Source organism: Ambystoma mexicanum, chromosome 6q (genome assembly GCF_040938575.1).
Source record: "Ambystoma mexicanum isolate Mex_15411 chromosome 6q, UKY_AmexF1_1, whole genome shotgun sequence".
In the NCBI taxonomy this organism is placed as follows: Eukaryota; Metazoa; Chordata; class Amphibia; order Caudata; family Ambystomatidae; genus Ambystoma; species Ambystoma mexicanum.
The window spans coordinates 1,465,339,916-1,465,359,834 of record NC_090937.1 but is presented as its reverse complement, the minus strand read 5'-3'; the positions used below and the strand labels follow the sequence as shown (position 1 = coordinate 1,465,359,834).

Genomic DNA, 19,919 nt, shown 5'->3' with positions numbered 1-19,919 from the left:
AGCTGTATTACCCACTCCAACCCGCTCCCCGCCAGTTTTAATCCCTTAGCCCACCTCATATATATTGTTATTTAAACATTCGTTATTTTATATTCGATGTATTTTTATTGTATGCCGGCATTGTATATTTTCTTTCATGGAAACCATGGGCATATCTATCAAGTTGAATGTTCAAACTGGTGCTCGTTTCTCTCTGTAGTACAACTTTAGTGATATTGTTTGAATGTGCTTTCAACAAACAAACGCCTATAAATTTTCCACACAACGGTGGATGTTTGTCATTTTTCACGATCAGCAGCGTGTTTGCGTCCTTCCATGAATCAGAGACAATGCCAGGCTAGAGATGTTTGGTTTTACGTTGCGTTGAAGAATAACCGACAGAATTTGTAGCAAAAACATATCAATTTGGGCATATAGATAAATTATGCATACTTTTAATGTTGTGAGTACAATTTGAAACATGTTATTTCGTTTAGTATTGTACCACCATGTGCCACCCTCCCCAGCACTCCCTCTTCGCCTGTTCAGACAAATAGTGCTTTTGTGAAACACTTCAAAACATTTGTCAGCACACATAGTTGACAGACGCACTTAAAGAGGGAAGGGGAGGGGCTTGAGAGCCCCCTTTAAAGATTGCCCACAACTGAAGAGCGAAATAAGGCATTGAAAGCACTCCTTGTTTTTTCCAAAGCAGAGCAGGTGTGGGCTAGGCCATAGGGAACTCTGGAGATATCCCGGTAGGCCCCTTCGCCCTGGGCCTCTTTTGTGTGGTGTTTCCAAATGTTCCCATAAGAAAAGATTTGGGCTTGCTGAAAATGTGTAATATGTGTAGGGGTCAAGTCCTAAAAATTAAAGTGGGGGGACTCGTCAACAAACGCAATGGGGTGTGACGTTGCTAGAAATTAGCATATCAAGATGAAATATGCACATTTCATTGAATTGGCTTTGCATAACCACCCAAATTGAACAGGACAAATTTAATTTGCCTTTCATAAAATCCACAAACGCACAAAACCAAGAGCAGATATTTTCTTCTAAGAATGTTTTTAAAAACTTTAAAAGTTGTTCATGTTTTAAACTACAACAACCAATACAAATGTTTTCCCTGGGACTTGCAGTAACGTAATGGGACATGTCACCTTTAGTTGTTTGTCATCGGGTTACATAGTGTAGGGGTGAAGTGGCTGGCCTGCATACCTGAGGACTATGGTTCGATCCCTGAGATTGGCTTTAATTCATATATTCAGTGTTTATCATTTTAGCTGGGTGGGAGGGACTGAGTCCACCCTCTGAATATAGTGCGGGGACTCCGCTCTCCCGCGTGTACCCTGAATATGGGGCCACTTTTTAAATTATTTCCAGGGCCCCTTTGTGCGTGCCTCTGCTTCAGGGGTGGACTGGGAACCAATCTGTGATACTTTGCAGATTGAGGGCCAACGGCTTTCCTTATCTTAATGACTGGCACTTGATGGCGAGCTCGGAGGGCAGGTCAGTCGAACACCTCACAGCGACGTGTGTCCTCCATTCTCTGAGCAGTCCTTAAACCGGATGCCCTTTTTCAGCCCCTTTCAGTGTGGAGTGTTACTGAAGATGTAAAGCCTCATGCAATTTCAATTGTTTACCGGTGACTTGAGATCTCCTCTGAGTAGCGCTGTCAGTAGTCAGTCTTGCAACCAACCTTGTTTGCTGCTCCTTGTGTCATAAGGCGAAGCCCCTTGCCACCCTATTGATGGATGTATTTTTGATCGTCTAGAGGAGCCCATATCCTTAACCTTTCAGCAAATGGTCTGTGGGAGGAATAGAATCATTTCTATTACACCACCCTGAGGTGGTCTGAGAGTAAATTGCCTAACGTTGCGATCTTTTTTACCATCAGTCAGAGACAGCTGCCCAAGTGTTGGCTGCTCGTACCACCACCATGCATCCTATAAACAATTGAGGGAGTCCGGGATCTCTGTGTGCAAGGATGCAATGTTTCTCTGCTTTTATGGGATTCATAAGCAGGTGTTTGTGAGTGCAGGTCATTTGGCAGGCAGTCACAATGCCAAATCGGATGCCGCGCAAGTAGGAGTTGAATGCAGAGATTGTGCAAAGGTCTTTTTCTGGAGGGGATTTCCCCAGAATAATATTTTTTGAGCGTCCATCCCCATGATAATAGTACACCCTCAGCCTCCCCCCACCTCCCTTTTACACACATTTTCCCAGGTTTTTGGAGTCTATCAACTCCCAGCCGCTTCACACACTAGCCCCTCCCTCATTTGGGCATTTGTCACCCTATACATCAAGGTGACAGCGTTGGGCAGTCTTCTTTCCTGTGTGATAGTATTCTCCCCGTCAGACAGTAGTCACTTGCCATGGAGCTGCCCAGCAGGTCCTAGTCTCTTTTTTTTTTTCTGGCTTGGAACTGCCTAGGGTTAGGACCAGCAGGTGCAGTATCACCTACCCCTGCATTTAGTGAGCCAGGTGACCCCTCACACCTTGCCTTTGCCAGAATTATAGGCACCCAAAAGGCCAAGTCTTCGTTTGAAACTTCCTGTGTGATTGCATAGCTCTTCAACAAACGCACGGTGGACTAATGTATATTTTATTAACCAAACTGCTCTTCGTATCCATAGACTGGGCAATTAGATAATGTGACCCATAACTGACCTCCCAATCCTTTCTATATTTCAGCAATCTTATCACTTTCCTTGGCATCAGGGTTATTTAGTATCGTTCTCACAAATTAAATGCAATATTATGATTGTGCAGTAAAAAAGGAATGTTACACATTGTTGGGTTTGCGCGTTATCACACATTATTCAGCGGAATTGCCACGGAACCTACATAGGAGTTACTTTCGTAGACTGATGTTGATTAGATAAAGTTACCCGAGTGGACATTTTACACTGTTTTAGAATTTAAGACCCGTATTTTGGAGATCTTCTGAATTGTTGTAAGGAAATTAGGGAAAAATAGACTGGCTATCCTCCATTACAAATTTGACATAGAAAGTGTCTTTTTTTTTTTACAGTGAGTTCACACCTCTCATCACTTTTTTGTTACTAAATGTGTCTAGACTTGTGCAAACTGTAAAACATTTGCTCACGTTAGACTAAAGCAATGATCTCCACATGCGCGCAAAAGGCGCACTCGTTTTACAGTGAATCGTAGTAAAGCGATGTTTTTCAAGTATTCGCATCTTTAAAAATGCTTTCAAAAAAATACAAATATTTAGTGAAAAAATTTGAGTACCTGCTTTTTCCCCACGAATGTACCCAAAATGCACTCTCAAACTGCCTGCATAACGTTATTAAAGATACGAAGATTTGAAGGCTAACTTGTGAAAACCTTTGAAAAGGGCACCACCCACTGGCTAACGCCCATCGGCACTTATGGGGCTTAAAATGTTCTGTAAATAAGCGTTAAGTTGGCATAATCTAAGTAAAGATGACCAGTGTCTCATTTCCTTTCCCCATCTCCAGGAATAGAACACTCATGAGCAAGGAAACGAAGCACTGCGGAAGAACACACAGGGCGCGGGGTGCACTTCTGCAAAGGTAAAGGCCTTTTCTGTCTGCAGTGGCTTCACTTGTATGTAGATGTGTTTCCTGTAATAGGGTTCTTTCAACAGGGTTAATATAAGTTTAAGATAGGTTTCCTTTGATATTTGTAGGTATTTCGTCTGTAATATTTATTTTGAAAGTTACAACGTTTAAAGTAGTAAGGTAATAGGCAGGTGCTGACAACGTGGAGGGAAAACAAATGATTATCATTTGGAGAGTTTTGAAACCCTCTATATTTCATCTAATTGATTTTTTTCAGTGAACGCATAAGTATTGCTAAGCAAGTGAATGTATTAAAGTATGTCTGTATTTGTTAACAACACCAATAAACAGTTTGCCAAATGTACAAATGGTATTAAAAAGGATATCCTTTAGAATATTTAAACCCAGGATACAAACAAAATACAGTAGCACTCTGTTATTACAGCAATTAATTCCATCTTCTGAAACCAGATCCTTTTCATTAACTTAATCAACAAAAATATATGATAGATCAAACAATTGCTAAGCATGTTTTCTTGTGATTTCTTTGAATCTATGCCAATTCGTCCACAGTATTTAAATTATTTGCTGGCAAGCCTAGGCCTGTTATCATTTTCTCTTAGTACATGGCCCTTTACCCTGCAGTGCAGAACAGAGGCTGCTTTTGTTGCTAAAGTCTCTTTATACAGGCCGAGTGTCCATTGATATCTAGGGATTTTTATCCTGTAAACCGAATAACATTTTTAAATATCCCTTTTGTGTTCCAACAGAAGATCAAGCAAATAGCACTGGGTGGCACCCTTCCTTTCCCCAAAACCACCACCAAAATGTTGCTGGCCAATGTATGCGAATTCACCTACCTTGGATCATTGGATGGCTCCTTTTTGTTTTTTTCTGCTTTTTCTTTCTAATATTGTTATTGGCTTATTTTCAAAACATAGAGGTTTGCCATTAATTCCAGAAGAGCTTCTTCCTGCTTGCGTTTTGCTGGACATTGTTTCCTGTCTGTTGATTGGTTTGTCAACATACTGAGAAATGTCTGTCATAGAATAGAGGACTGGTCAACAATACAAATATTTGTGAGTATTAAGAGTTTACAGAAGGCACTACCCATCAGAACAACGCGTGTCCTGAGATGGATTTGCGCCCAGTGTTGTTATTGGTAGAATTTGGGGTTTTCACCAGTGGAATAGAATAGAAAAATACAGAGAAACTTCCACGGAACAGTGTGTTGAAAAGCGCTCTCTCGATGTCAATTTTACTACACCACAGCATTGCCCTATTTCATGCTTGTTAGTTCACCCTGCGTATTTGTATTGGAAGCCAAAGTTGTACAAAGCTTGGCAGCCCCCCCTCTGCCATGTACCTTTGTGAAGAACAATGTAGAATTGCACGAGGGACCGTGCAATATTTATTTGTTCCCATGCATCGCAGGAGCTGCAGAGCCAGTTTGCAGTGTCAACCAGTGAAGCTTTCTGTAATTTGAAGGGCAAATTAGTACATCCTTGTGGTCTTATTTGACAGTGCATGTTACTTAACTATATTTGTTCTTTCTGTGACATTCCTTCATATTAGTGCCACCAGCGACTGTCGAGCATAGAGGTATACCAGCAAGTAACTGTGCACGCAGAGCTTTGAGAGAGAGGCTGTAAACGGTGGCAATGTGTTGGTGAAATTGTGGTTTGTTTAGGCCAGGTGACTTTTAGCCAGAATCCACTTAGGCTGTCTTCTCGAGTGTTGCCGGTGGACGTGTGTGTGTGTGTGTGTGTGTGTGTGTGTGTGTGTGTATAAATACATGAAAGGGATACTCCGCTACTCTCATGTTAGTCAATACTGCTGTTCTCGTGACTTCAGTGCGCCATCTTCAGCAAGCATGGAGGTTAAGCCAGATGGAACGGTGACTGCCCATTTTCGTCTATCACGGTCAATAATACATTACCATAATTGTAGAATTTATCTTAATGACCTCAAGCCACGTAGATGCTTCGACCCATCCTCTTTGGATGTGATGACTAGGTGGGCGTGTCGGGTGTCTGTCGTAGTGAACTACCACTGACCTGCCTCCTGGGGGAAACACTATTGCATCATGGACTAGTGATGCTAGGCTAATCCGCCAGATCATATAAATTATAGTTAAAACTATCTCCCGACAGTCTCTTTAGGGGCCAATTCCACTGTGCATCACGGTCAATTATTGGTGCTTGTGTAGACACCCAGAAGCTAGTTGTGATGGGCATTCCACTGTCTTGAGCAAATTGTTAAGCATACAGCACATTCTTAAGATTACAAGAAAACCAAGCTGCCGGTTTTCTGACTTGAGGTGCACTTTATCAAGGGTGACTGGTTGATGCTGCCCTGATGTAGGATTGGGAAGTGCAGGCAAGCCTATATCTGTGCTGCACACTTAGCTCACGAGTCATCCATCTGGTCCAGAGAAAATTAAGTGCTGGGAGCAGTTGCAAACATTTTACCAATATGCTTCTCCCACTGGCGTTTTTGATATAAATAATCAAAATGAGGGATTGATTAATAAGCCTGATGATCCACATGTTTACCTTTTGAGTTTCACGTTTATTAATCCTATAACTGCCCCTAGAAGATATGTATGTATGCCTATAATATATATTATATACCCCCAACAAAGGTATGGGGAGTTTAAAAAGGCTTGGAAAAGAAACCTTTCACCTGAAATTTGAAAATGGGCTAATCCATTTCAGCTGAGTCCCGCATGCCACAACTCCACTGGGTAATTTTCGCTGTAAGTTCACCTCCAGTTCAGAGTCACCTCAGCAAGGCATTGCAGTTATGCAAATTAGTCCAAATGCATACCTTTTTGCTCCAGAAATTTGTCACAGGGCAGAGACACTTTATACATAGCTTTATCAACCCAAGACAGACTTTTGTCAATTCTGCTAGACAACTACATACAATGCTCCAACCACAAGGCTATTGTTGGGGAGAATTCGCAGAAATGTGCCAATTCCCTCCACCTTAGAGACTCCCAGCAACTATGCTCGATTTTGAGGACTTGGTTTTTTTAACCTGGAGAGAGTGAGATCCTTTTTCCTACTCTCTCATGTATTTTAATGTGATTTCTGAACGCTGTGTTTCTTTTGGTTGTGGAGTTTGACAAACTCCAAAGGCATCATCTTTTACATTGTGGCACACAGCACCTTTAGTGCAGTGACACAGGGAAGTCTCTTAGATTTCCCCAAGGTTTAAATACCTTCTCTGGGTTGAACTACTGTTTCCCAGAGCAGTGAAGTGAAATTGACTTTAATAACATTTGTAACTTTCTAGTCCCAGCACACACTATCTTACAGTAGGGTGCTGGAGGGGTTACTTAGTATCCCCTGTGTCGAGCTTCTCATGTAACATTTTTATGTTACCCTTTCCTCACTGAATGTCTGGTGGCAGCAGTTTCGTTTTTACTACAGTGGTGTGCATTTACCGCGGGCTGCGTTCGCAGCTGCAGTAAAGCACACAAGAGTGCCATTTTCTGTCAAAATGGCCCTGGACTTATTTTTTCACCATTTCTTGGTGGAAAGGTCCTTCTTGAGATTTACACTGCGCGCCAAGCCAGGTTTGGTCTCTTTGTTCATTTTGTCTTTGGCAGGATTCACGAGTGAAGCCCGCCTCTGGCTCCTGTATGTCCGGCAGGGGCAGGACGTGAGGGAGGTGCCCAAAACGCCCTGTGCTTAATCCCCTTGGTTACAGAAATGCACCCAGAGGTGATTGTCCGGCTGGCTGTCCGGCAAGGACAGCCACCCTGCTGTGTGATTGACAGCTAGCTGGAATTAATGGGAGAAACCTGCATAAAAGGTGTAGCTTTTTGGCTTGGAAGGCAGAGCCGACTACCGGACAAAGGAATCCAAGAAGAACTTGGAAGAGACACATGCTGCAACTCCTGGACCGTTGGTTTGCCAGTGAAGCCCTGCTGCTGTGCTGAAGCTCAGACTTTGCCTCGACTAGAGAAGCCGTGCAAGGATGACTTCTCCCCTTGGGTTGGTGGGACCAATTAACCCCAAAGTGAACTCACTGGAAATCTTCTCGGAGCAGGCTGTACTTCGGCTGCTGCTGCTGGAACCGAAGTGCCAGGGAGCGGAACACCAGATCGAGTATGCAAGACTTTTACTTACCTGCAAAGAATATCTTCAGCTCCCCTATTCATTTATTTTATTTATTAATTTGATTATACACCCAAACCCCGGGGTATCACAGCGTAGCTCTAGACTTGGTTCAACTAACATTGACTGTCCTGCCTCCCTGAGACTCTTCTACCTCTAACGTTGTGCTTTTGCCTTTCCTCCAGGAAAGGGGTAATTTACTTTGCATTGGAAGGTTTAAAAAGTACTTACCAGTTTATGAATTACTTGATAACCTTTGTTGTATTCCTATTTAATCGTTTACACCCCAAACTTGGTATTGCTCTAAATGTACCAGTGATAAATTAATGCCTACAGTGTCCTAGCTATTAGTCACCTGGGGTTGTAGGATTGTGTCTGTGTGCCATCCCCAGTGGGTATCATCGGATTTAGAGAAACAGTGTGTTTTGAAGTGTTATATAATTTACTTGTTTTGCTCCCTTCTGAAGAAGGCTTATTGAACCGACTGTTAAATTAATAATTGTTTAATCAAGAAACCTCGAGTTAAGTGTTTATTTGAATAATTGCCACTGTGAAACTGTGTGTCACAACATTACTGCTCACTTTGACCCCTCGTGAGATAAGCCTGGCTGCCCAGCCACATTACCAACCTATGTAGTACATACTTATGCCAAAGTTTGGGTTCCTATTGCCAAGAGGCCAAGGTTTCTGTAGTCTTCCAAAGGATATGGCACACAATCTTGCCTAACAACTGTGAACTTTGTCTGTGAGGCGAAAACATTTTGTTGGATTTTGAACTTTTACGTTGAACTTTGACCACTTTTTGAATACTTAAGAAGATAAGGAATATTTCCTTATAAGAGTGTGAAGGCCAGAATAGGAATACGACCACAGGACTTTATTTGGACATCTTGATATTGGCAGACTCCTTAGTTTTTGCTAGAAAAAAGTGAGTAGGCAAAAGGCCCGATGCGTGCGCTCTACACGTCCCAAGACTATAGATTGTGGAGTTAAGCTAAGACAGTAAAAAGGTCAATGAATTGCAAATCGCACTTCTCCTAATTTGTGATATGTATTAATGTTATTCAATTCTACAATTTTATATATAGACAACGATCAAAAGTCCATGTATTGCTATGATTTATTGACACACTGTATCAGCCGACACGTGTTTCGACAAAGGCGTCGTTCTCAAGGCTATCTTCTGCTACTTATAATATAGATAGGAGGGGGCCTTTGACTCCTTAACAATATTTCGGACGGGGATTGAACCTTTATATATGGAAATCCATAATTGATCGAGCATAACGTGAACACTTAAATATATGGACTTGGAATGCTTATGTAACTCAAGAGCTAAAACATATTGGTATCCAGATGATAATATACTGAAACTAACATTTGTCATGACACTACCAAATCAGGAATTATTCCTGAATGATGTATTTGTTTGGATCCTATCTACATTATAAGTAGCAGAAGATAGCCTTGAGAACAACGCCTTTGTCGAAACACGTGTCGGGTGATGGTGTCAATAAATCATACCAATACATGGACTTTTGATCGTTTTCTATAAATAATTGTAGAATTGAATAGCATTAATACATATCACTAATTAGGAGAAGCGCGATTTGCGGGTCATTGCCCCTTTTACCTTAGTTTTTGGTTGAGGTAGGGAAATTCCCCCTAGATTCGGGATAGTCAGCCATTTTCCAGCCCTTTTTCAATTAAATAAGTGTGTAGCCACAACCATGTCTCCTCTGTGTCTCTCATTCCTGGCTCCTCACAGTATGGATTGAGCAAGGGTAATGCCACCTTGTATTTTCTTGGAAGGAAACATATGGGGAGAGTTTCTCTGTATTGCACTCCTAACGTCTGGCAGTCTCTTGTTACCGGTTTATGCTCGCTAACCTTTTTCTTTGTGGATCAAACAATGTGTATATGGGCTTGTGGATTGGTGTAATGATATATTGTAATTGACTCGCTTTCCTTCCTTGTGTGCACGTATCCAAACTTTGTGCAAGCACTCTTAAACTTTCAGTTCTGGTGTGCATCTATCCTCAGCTTGTTTGTGTCCTACTGCTCGCCATTCTCTCTTATGCCTAATGTGTCCATGCCGACACAGGTCCTTTGCCTTTGTCCCAATACTTCTACTTCATCATAGTACTGCTCCTTTGCTAAAGCCCTACTCACTTTCTCAGGCACTGGCTCTCAGTCCAGTCTGTGTCTTTCCAACTGTCTGGCTGGCTTCATCTGTCTTTTCTTCTTTTCCCTCTCCATATATCTCTTCCTCACTTTCTGATTGCTTTCTGCTTTCTTTTGTCCCCTTTCTCTCACTGGCCAGAGTGGTGCCGGTTGGGGTGGAAATGGTGCAAGATAAGCTAAATAAACAATTAAAAGCAGTATGGAAAGTGTTCAATGGATCTGGATGCTGAAAGCATGAAATTTGATGTAATCGACAAGAGTTTTTCTCTGGTTGGCTAATCTATCTATAGATCTGCATGTGGTATTATTACCTTTCACAAATTGGGGCTTTAGGTGCGTAACAGGGGTGAGTGTTTGAGGTATGTATGGATCCTAAGTGTAAAACTCGCAGGCAAGGACCAAGTACAAAAACCGCTTCAATTGTCTTGGTGGTAAATGGTAAGGCATGAATGCTGCTCAGATGTTCCTCAGCCAGAAATGGGTCTATGGCTTTCATAGTATTGAATCTTCCTTGAATCAGTTGAAAATGGCATTTTCACGGAATGATGCCCTCTTTCAGTGGGCATTGCTGAAAAACTGGTGCTGGGTCTTGATATGGGACGTTAATTTCATCACGTTTATCATGTACGTCTGTGTTCATATCGACTTTGATAAAACCCAGCCAAGTAGCCGTCTCTCTCCTTCACCATTTACAGAGTTCTCATACATGTAGTGTTAAACGTCATCACCGACTACCTGCATTCCAACTCCTGCAGAAGACAATCCAGACATAGCGATTCTCCCTGTCTCTAACTCCCTCCTCACTGCCATCTAGCCTTCTTCTCTTTGAACTCTGCTGCATTTGATAGTTGACCCACCTTTCCATCCTATAGATTAGACTCATGCATCCTGGCTTTTAGGGCACAATCTGGGGGAGGGGGTGGCGGGGAATGAGGGACTACTGATTGCTCCTATTTCTGATTGTTTGCAGATTGCACTCCAGTTTTTTTTCCGTGCCCTTATTCAACCACGAGCCGCCCTCACCCATCCCTAACTGACTGTCTTCTAGTCATCACTGGATAGTGCTGCGTTGTGCGATGATTATCTTCCCTATAACTAAAGTTATCATTCTTGCATTGTCACAGCCAGTATTCTCCCACCTATATCATTTCCCCCAGTTCTCATTAGCCCAGGCCCCAAGGCATTTAGTTGATGGTGATCTAAAACTTCAGCACTTACTCGCCTTCGCTACTTTGGCTGCTATGCTTCACCTGCTGAACATTTGTAAAATCTGCCCTCTTCTCACTTTTCACTGTAACATCCTTCTCACTGCCCTGGCCCTCAGCAGGACCAGGGTGGGTTACAGGTCCAGACTCCACATGGCAGAACACCTCTGCTCCTTTGCTTCTTTGGACAAGGTATTGAACTTTGCTACATGTACCCTCCACAACCTCCCAGGATCCTCTCCCATCCCATGCACCACCTTAACATCATGTGAATATCATTCCAAATTTGTCCTTCCAAAAATCCCCGTTTGTTTTGCAATCCATGCATGAGTTAGCACACCCCCTACCCGTCTCCTGGTGCTCACCACCTTGCACTATTTGCTTCAAAGCTCAGTTGAAAATAACCACCCCCATCTACCCTGTTGTATCTCTAGCTATCATTCCTTTACCCTCCTGGCACCCATTGCTGAATCTCTTTAGCCCCTGAAAGTAAGGACATTTCAACAGTGACTGCTTTAAGGTCACCCTTAAGAACCACCTTCTCCGACAGCAGGGAACCCAGTGGCAAGTGTGTAATCCTCCCCAGTGATCCCCAACCACTGACCTCCAAGGATTACATAGCTGTATTTCTGGAGCTTGTGAATCTGCTTAGATTCACATGCTTTGCATAGGCTGCCATGTAATGGTTGGTGCGGAGTATTATACAATATTTATTGGAATCGAACAAAGGGGCATCGACAGGGGCGTGAGTATCTCTAACATGATCCTTGCACAACGTGTACGAGTACCCATGATCCTGTGATTTACGCGCTTCGACAGCCTCATTGTTTTTTTCCACCACAGAGGTTGGATGCGAAACAGGAACATTTCATCATTTGCAGTAGACTACCCACAAAGAGAAAGGGGCTGGGAGTGCCCTGGTTTATATAACTAGTAAGAAGGCTATAACGTCACACCCTTCCCAAGAGGAAGAAGATGAGGGAGACATAATAGAGGAGGAGAACATATACTTCGAAGAGGAGATTATTGAAGATGAAGAGGGGTCAAAGAGATTGATCCAGATGATTACACCAAGCCATCTCCAGAAATAACAAACTCCTACCTCATCCTCGAGGACCAGGTGTTATACGCTTACCCATTAAAATGGGTAGCACACGGATTTGCAATACAGATCGAGGAACCACAAGAAGAGACTGATTTCACTGAGGACGTACTCAAAGAAAGTCTGTTTCACAGGTTATTCCCTTATTAAAGAGTGTAATAAAGAGAATTATCCCGCCCCTCACAAATCCCATACAAATAAAACCCATTAACCCCAGAATTGTGAAGAAATACAGGTCATCACCTAATGACCCATTATATATTAGAGGACAACACAAAGTAGATTCACTAGTAGCAACTACTACTAGGAAAAGAGGGGGTAGCAACATTATCCACAACCGAATTCCCACCAGATAAGGAAAGCAAAAAAGATGTACGCTTTTGGAATGGAGGATCGCAACCCCAGCCTCCCATGGAGGCAACGCTACAGCTCTCATGTTAGGGTATGATGGGGACCAATGGGCCAAAATTGAACAACTTACTGATCAGGTCGCAGAACCTACTAGATCAGTGATGATAAAGATCATAACAGAGGGGAAAACATAGTGATAAAAATAGAAAAAAACACTGGGCGCTGCAGAAAATACAGACAAAATTATTACAGGAGCAACAATACTAAAAAGACACTTGGTTTACAGGGTCAGGTTTCGAAACGAGACATGGGGACTCATTACGACCCAGGCGCTAATGGATTAACGGCGCCGTAAAAGGCTGCGGCGCAGTTAACCTATTAGCACCTAATTACGAGGTCCCTTTGCGGGGCCCGACCTTAACGGCTGGTTTTACCAGCCGTTAAAGTAGGGTGCCGCAAAGGGACCTTGGTGCTAAGTACGGTGCCGCAAATTGCGGCACCGTACTTGGCGCCTTCCCCATTCCCATTGAGCCCTATGGGGCAAAAATGGGAATGGGGAAGGGCCCATGGTGAATGGGGAATTACCGCCCCGCCAACCTTGGAATGGGGCGGTAATTCCGCCATTCACCATGGCGGACCACGGCATGGACCATGGTGCTAATAGCACCATGGTTTAGCGCCGGGGTCGTAATGAGGCCCATGGGCCAACCTCCTAAAACCAGTGCAGGATAATTGTCCCTTCGAAATCGCAGTAGATAAAGCCTTAGAAAAAGCTAGGAAGGAACATGATACCTTGATAAGTTTACATCTGATTTCAGGAAGGGTCATTCCCTCAGAGGTGAAATTACAGAGGGAGGCAGTCCTTTCGGCGCCAACTCTACACAACACACAGAGTGGCCCCACCTTCCAAAGCAGCCACACGAGGGAGCCAAGTGGTGTCTCACCCTTGTGCTACCCACACCGAGGAAGAGTGTGCGGCAGAGCACAGCCCTCTAGAGGCACAGCCCCTGCCAATAAAAGAATACCCTATGGCATTCCCCGTACATACAACCTCCCTGGGGGGGGGGGGGTCACATAAAATCATACGGCTACATATGGGAGGGGATAACATCAGACAAGTGGGTCTTAAGTACAGTAAGGGAAGGGTACTGCATCAAGCTTATTAATAAAACACGATCATCCACCCAAGAGGAGAAGCATCTCCAGAATATCTATTCTGCTGGAGGAGATACAAGAACTACTTCAGAAGGGAGTTATAGAAGAAGTACCAGCAGACCAGGTAAATGCAGGAATTTAATCCATTTACATTCTAGTACCAAAAAAGGACGAATCAATGAGACCAGTACTAGTTCTAAGATTCAGCAAACGGATACATCAGAAATGTAGGATAACATTACAAGTTATCATACCAATACTAAAGGAGGGAAACTTCATGACAACCTTAGGTTTGAAAGATGCACACTTTCATATTTCAATGTTCCAGAGACACACAAAATACCTTGCGTTCAAAGTACTCAACACTACCAATTCAAATGACCTTTTGGAATGACCTCAAAACAACGCGTATTCACCAAGGTGCTTGTAGAGGAACATCTACGGTGCGAGGCAATACCATTATACTCTTATCTAGACTATTGGCTGATAATGGGAAGAGATGCAGAGGAGTGCCTAGCACACACACACACACACACGACAGACCGTACAACTACTGCACAGTCTGGGGTTCTCAATAAACATCAAAAAGTCAAGCCAAAACCCAGGCATAGAGAGCTTCCTGGGGGCAGTCCTAAACACTCGAACAGCTACAACATACCCAACACCAGAAAGGGTACAGATGTTACAAACACTCATCACCCCTCTTCAAACCAGGCCCAAAGGTAATGAGACTTTTAGGCATTATGGCATCTTGCATATTTATTATACCACACGCAAGACTAAGAATGCAAATAGTACAACAGTGGCTAGCGGATCAATGCTCACAAAGGGCTGGCCAATGGGGAGTCCGTGGTAGTATCGCCAAAGGTAAATGAAGGTCTTTTGTGGTGGTCGCCAGACAATATGAACATAGAAAGACCTTTCTTGTCTCGTTTGTCACAAGTAACAATAACAGACGCTTCACTGTCAGGATGTGGAGCACATTGTTGTCATCTCACTGCAAAGGGGAAATGGACAACAAAACAAAGTACTTCCGACATAAATTGGCTAGAGCTTCTAGAAATAAAAGTGGAACTGTTTTCCTTGCAAAATGTCCTTCAGGGAAAGGCTGTTCTCATACAAACACAACTGCAATGCTCTATATCAACAAGTAGAGCAGAACTCATTCAAAGCAGCTATCCACCATAGCATAAAACATTTAGGACTGGTGGCTTCACAGGGCCCAGGGGGTGGGGGTTCAACGTTTTCTAGCAGATTAATATCAGAACACGAGTGGGCAACTCTACACAAATACACTTACGTATGGGGTCAACCAAAGATGCATCTATTTGCAACAAGAGAAAACAAAACATTCCTAAACCACGCATCCCGTGTTCCCCAACCTGGGACCCTAGGCAATGCACTATGGATGAACTGGTTGGGGATATTTGCATACTCTCCCTCCCCAACACCACTCGTTACACAAAACCTGCCAACACAGAACAACCAGCAGGTAACACACCCTACACCATAGATGATCAGCTCAGCAGCCTGGGTCCTGAGGTCATAGAATTTAGCATCTCAAACTCCCCCATAAATGCATGGAGATCGTTGGGGGCATGAAAACCTTACACAAGACATTGCCTCTTTGACATGTGGAAAAGATTTGTGGTCTGGTGTAAAAGAAATAAGACCCCATAGACTTCTTTGGTTCAGATTTAGTACTTTATCTTGTGTACTTGCTAGACTCTTGTATGGTGTATTTTTCAATCAAGGTGCATTTAGCAGCCTTTGCAGCATATGCCACATCACAACAAAAACTGTCATGGTGAGAGTACCTGTAGTAAAGCCTTTATAAAAGGTGTCAAACACACATACCCACCAGTAACGGACATCCCTCTGGGATGGGGATCTAAACATAATACTCACCAGACTCGTGGGATAACCCTTTGAACCTATGCACAAATCCGCTCTAGCAGACATAACATACAGAGTCACTTTCCTCATTGCCATAACTTCTATCCGAAGAATTGGCAAACTACAAGCATTGTCAGTCTCTGAACCATTTGTGAGCATACGTAAAAATAGTCGTTCTAAGAACACACCCTAGATTCTCTCTGAAATTAATTTCCAAATTTCAAGTAAACCAATCCATTGAATTACCAGCTTTCTTCCAAAACCCTCAAAGTAGAGGAGAAGGATCTCTCCACACGCTTGGTGTATGAACAACAGTAATATACTACCTAGACAAAACAACAGACGTACGGAAAACACAATTCTTTGTATCCTTTGCTATAGGAATTGTAGACAAGCCGTCACCAAGGCAACTATCGCAAGGTGGATTGTGAAATGCATATAGACATGCTACTGTATAGCTAAAGAAAAGATGCTCTCCACCCCAAGGGCACACTCCACAAGAAGTACAGGAGCTAACCCTTGCTTTTCTAGCCAATGTTCCACTTGGAGCCATTTGTAAAACTTGGAGCTCAGTGCACACTTTCACAAGACACTACAGTATAGACAGTCAAAAACAGATCCACAAGTGGGGCGGGCAATTTTAAGACCTTTATTCATTTACAGTCCTTCAGCTCCCTTGCCTCCTTATAAGAACCTTGCTAATCTTTGCATAACATGTGAATATAGTATGTTTCACAAGCTCCAGAAGACAAATATGACTTAGCAGTAATAGTCTTTCTGGAGTTTGTATCTGCTTGGAGTCGCATGCACCCGTCCATCCGCCCAACGCAGGAGCAGAATGGTGTTTTTCACACATGGACAAGGGAGACATTACTCTACACATTACTCTAGTGTTTCAGGTATGCCCATGTCGACTCCCTTTTTTTAGATTCTGAAAAATATTATGTAATACTCTGCACCAACCACTAGATGGTGGCCTTTGCAGAGCATGCAACTCTGTTGATACACACTCCAGATACAAATGTATTGAATTCTGTAATTTCTGAAGATGTATTTAAAGCCTGACATGCTCTCTCCATTGCCTGTTCCCCACTCGTCCCCAAACACCAGTTCATTCTATTAACTGTACTGTATCGTATCATGACTTTGTAAATGTTTGTAAAACTCCCAGAAATGGGACAGCATATGGGTAAATGAAATACTACTCGACTATCCTCACACAATCTTCTCAAGTAACACTTGAGACACTTGTGTATGAGCGCGATAGAAATAAAATATCAATATATCAATATCAAAGTAAGACTTAAAGCACAAAGTTCACCCATCACTGTATCACTCCCACATACACAGCATCAACACCCTCCTAACTGGCATCCCAGCTGCAATTGACAATTGTACCGATACGCTCCTGTTCCAACTGTGTATACGTGGTCACAGATGGGCCAAGAATCACTCCAAATCTCAGAGGCATTTCAAGCGTTCAAATATCAGTGGGTCCAATAGCCAACCCTCTTTCTCATCTCAGTGCACCTAGCCCAGATGTCCTTTGCCCCAAGTTTGTATCAAGTGATGGTTTTGCCCGCCTTATGCTAATCACTAAAAGGGATGAGATGGTGACTTAAAGGCCCTTGGCCATATCTCACTAAACACCCTCAGGCGGATCATAGAATCCTGGGGAGCTGGTTATTGGTGGTCGGGTCACGGTCTGCTGGCGGCTGACGTATGGTATTGGATCACTGCTCTCAACAAGATACTTCTCTCTGGTTTTTCATTGGGTTGCGATGTTGCTAGGAGAAACAAGAGGACATTGACAAGCATTTTATTGAGGTGGTATGGCATGAGAAAAAGGTTGACTGGTCAGATATAGACTGGCACAAGCAGGTGCATGGCCAGGAATGTGGGCACTGTCAACTGCCACCATCCACCTAAGGACTAGGACTGGCTCTGAATTTCTCCCTGGTAAGCCTCTCACACCTGTCTGAGAGGGGGCTCCCATCCACTCAAGGGTACTGGCCTTGCCACAACATTCATAACATGTATTTACCCATAGCAATCGAAATGGCTGTGTTTTTAAAATGTACAGAGGTTTGGCTGTAGACGTATATTCTTATCCTTTAGTTGTATGTACCTGGCAATAACCATATATTTTCAGTTCTACTCTGAAAATACTGAATGGTTCTTTTGTTGCTCCAAGGAGATGTATCCCCTCCGTCAATAAACCTGTCCCTTTTTCATGTATTCATTAAATTAAGTTAATGTATACAGCGCCTTTTTTCAAAGTGTTGTACATAAGCAAAACAATTTTACAATCGCAGTATTTTGTTGATCAATCCTCAAACACGTTGGCCATTACGTTAAAACTACATCAGCAATTTGGAAAAGACATGTTCAGTAGGTGTTCTTTTAGGTGTTTTTTTAAACAAGAAAATGGTACAACAAGAATGTTTGGCTAAGGGTAAGTCATTCAGTGATTTAGGTGATATAAGGTAGAGTGCATAGGGCGGATATTGGAAAGATAACAAAAACTGAGTAGAAGAATGAAACTGTCTAAATGGTTGATACTTGAGCAATAAACGCTGAAGTGGGCGGGCATTCCCAGTCAGATAATGGCCGGGCTCAGAGTTAATATGGGACGGGACACCATTGCCTAACCGTTAATGCCTCCCCCCAGCACAAAGGGTTTAGAGCTATTAGCACATGCTGCAGTTGCCGTTTCGCACCTTTAAAAAAAAAAACTACAAAAATGGCTGCCTTGGCTGTAGTCCCTTCTCCCTTTTTCCATGGTGGCCATTCCGGAAAGGAAGGAGTGGGACAGCGGGAGTCTCTGCTGCCAGCAAGGGCCAGTGTTTGGGCACGAGGGAATGGGGGCGAGTGAGTGGGTGTGGAAGGTAGAGGTGGCATTTGGGTGGGGAGTGATTTTACGGGAGTAGAGGCACACATCACATGATGGAAGATGGCAGCCTCCTGACTGTCAGGAGGCTCGGAACACGGACAATACCAGATGGTATAGCCCACTTTTTGAAATTCCTGATTGGCTGGGAGGTCCCATGACGGGTCCTCTCTGGTGCTGTCATTTAAAAATAATACATATCACGTGAAACTGAATTCTCGGAATGATAGGAAATCAATGCAGGCTTGTCAAATAAGAGTACAAAAGACAATGCAAACAGCAGTGTGTAAATGGATTTAAAAAACCTGCTGGGTAATGAATGCTGAGAATAAATTATTGTTGAAGAAATATCAGCTGGTGACCCCAGGTCATGAAATTTCTGCAGTTCCAACCTGCAGCTTGAAACAAAATAAGATGTTGTTTTGCAGGAGTGGCAGTAGAGGCCGGTGCTCTTCTTAAGGTTGTCCAGGCCTTTTTGTATATCCCAGTAGACTGAGCAGAGCCCTCACAAGACTCTTGCCAGCACATCATTAAAGGAATGTTTTGGTCAGAAATATTATTGTCCCTATGGTTCGGCCATGTGCTTTTAACCATAATTCGATCGTACAAACAATTCCTATGCACCTTACCCGAGTTTTCGTCTCTTGAACACAAGCAAAATCAGGCAGCAGGGCGTGGCCATCTTGTGATAATCTTATCACTTGCCGCATTGCCCTGGGTGACCTGCGTTTGCGGTACTAAATCATATCCCCCGCCCCTGAGCCCGACATCACTAAATCATTTATATTCTCCGCGGAGAAGTGCAGGCTGCAGATGCGGTATCGATGACCCCTCTTGTCCTCCAAGACTTGTTTGACTACTTTCAAGGTCTTCCGGTGGTTATCCGCAACGTCTGACCCATTCTCTTATTTGATCAACAGTCTTGGGGAATACATGCATAGTAATGCCTTCGGATTTGTCATGGGTCTTTGAAGGGCAACCGAAAATAGAACATGCAGGCATTGTTGTAAATTCTGCAAAATAAAGGTCAACATTATTAGAAAAATATTTTGCATAAGCATGTGAGAGAGAATGAATTGGGCCATACATTGTTCATTGCACGCTTTCTTTTGGGCACCACAGCAAAACCAGTGCAGCGTGTGCGGTTTTATTATAGGATAAATTTCACACACGATTCATTGATGTGTTGAAAATCAGAACATGTTACTCGTCCCTTGAATGTTCTATCATGCACGAAAAGGAAACATGCTTATGCTATAGACACGGTCCGCGAAGGATGCAATACGATGCCAATTCACACTGATGATTGTTTGGCACCTTGGCCGTTCGCGCCCCTGATAGCACCCAATGGCAGCGCACATCCACGGGTGCGAACTGCCTTTGATAGTGGTGGTTGGGATGGATGGGCCGGGAGGCGTGCAGACAAGGCACCGGAACACTGCTGAATGGAGACACACTTGATTCACTTAAAAACTGAAACAA

The 19,919-nt window shown here is 43.2% G+C and overlaps 1 protein-coding gene across 1 annotated transcript in view; it reads left to right on the top strand.

Moving 5' to 3' along the window:
- Positions 1-19,919, top strand: part of ST3GAL5 (ST3 beta-galactoside alpha-2,3-sialyltransferase 5) — a 559,457-nt gene that overhangs the window by 206,513 nt on the left and 333,025 nt on the right. The window contains exon 2 of the mRNA XM_069632172.1: positions 3,465-3,539. The gene's annotated coding sequence lies outside the window, so the exon portion shown is untranslated. The remainder of the gene's footprint in view (positions 1-3,464; positions 3,540-19,919) is intronic.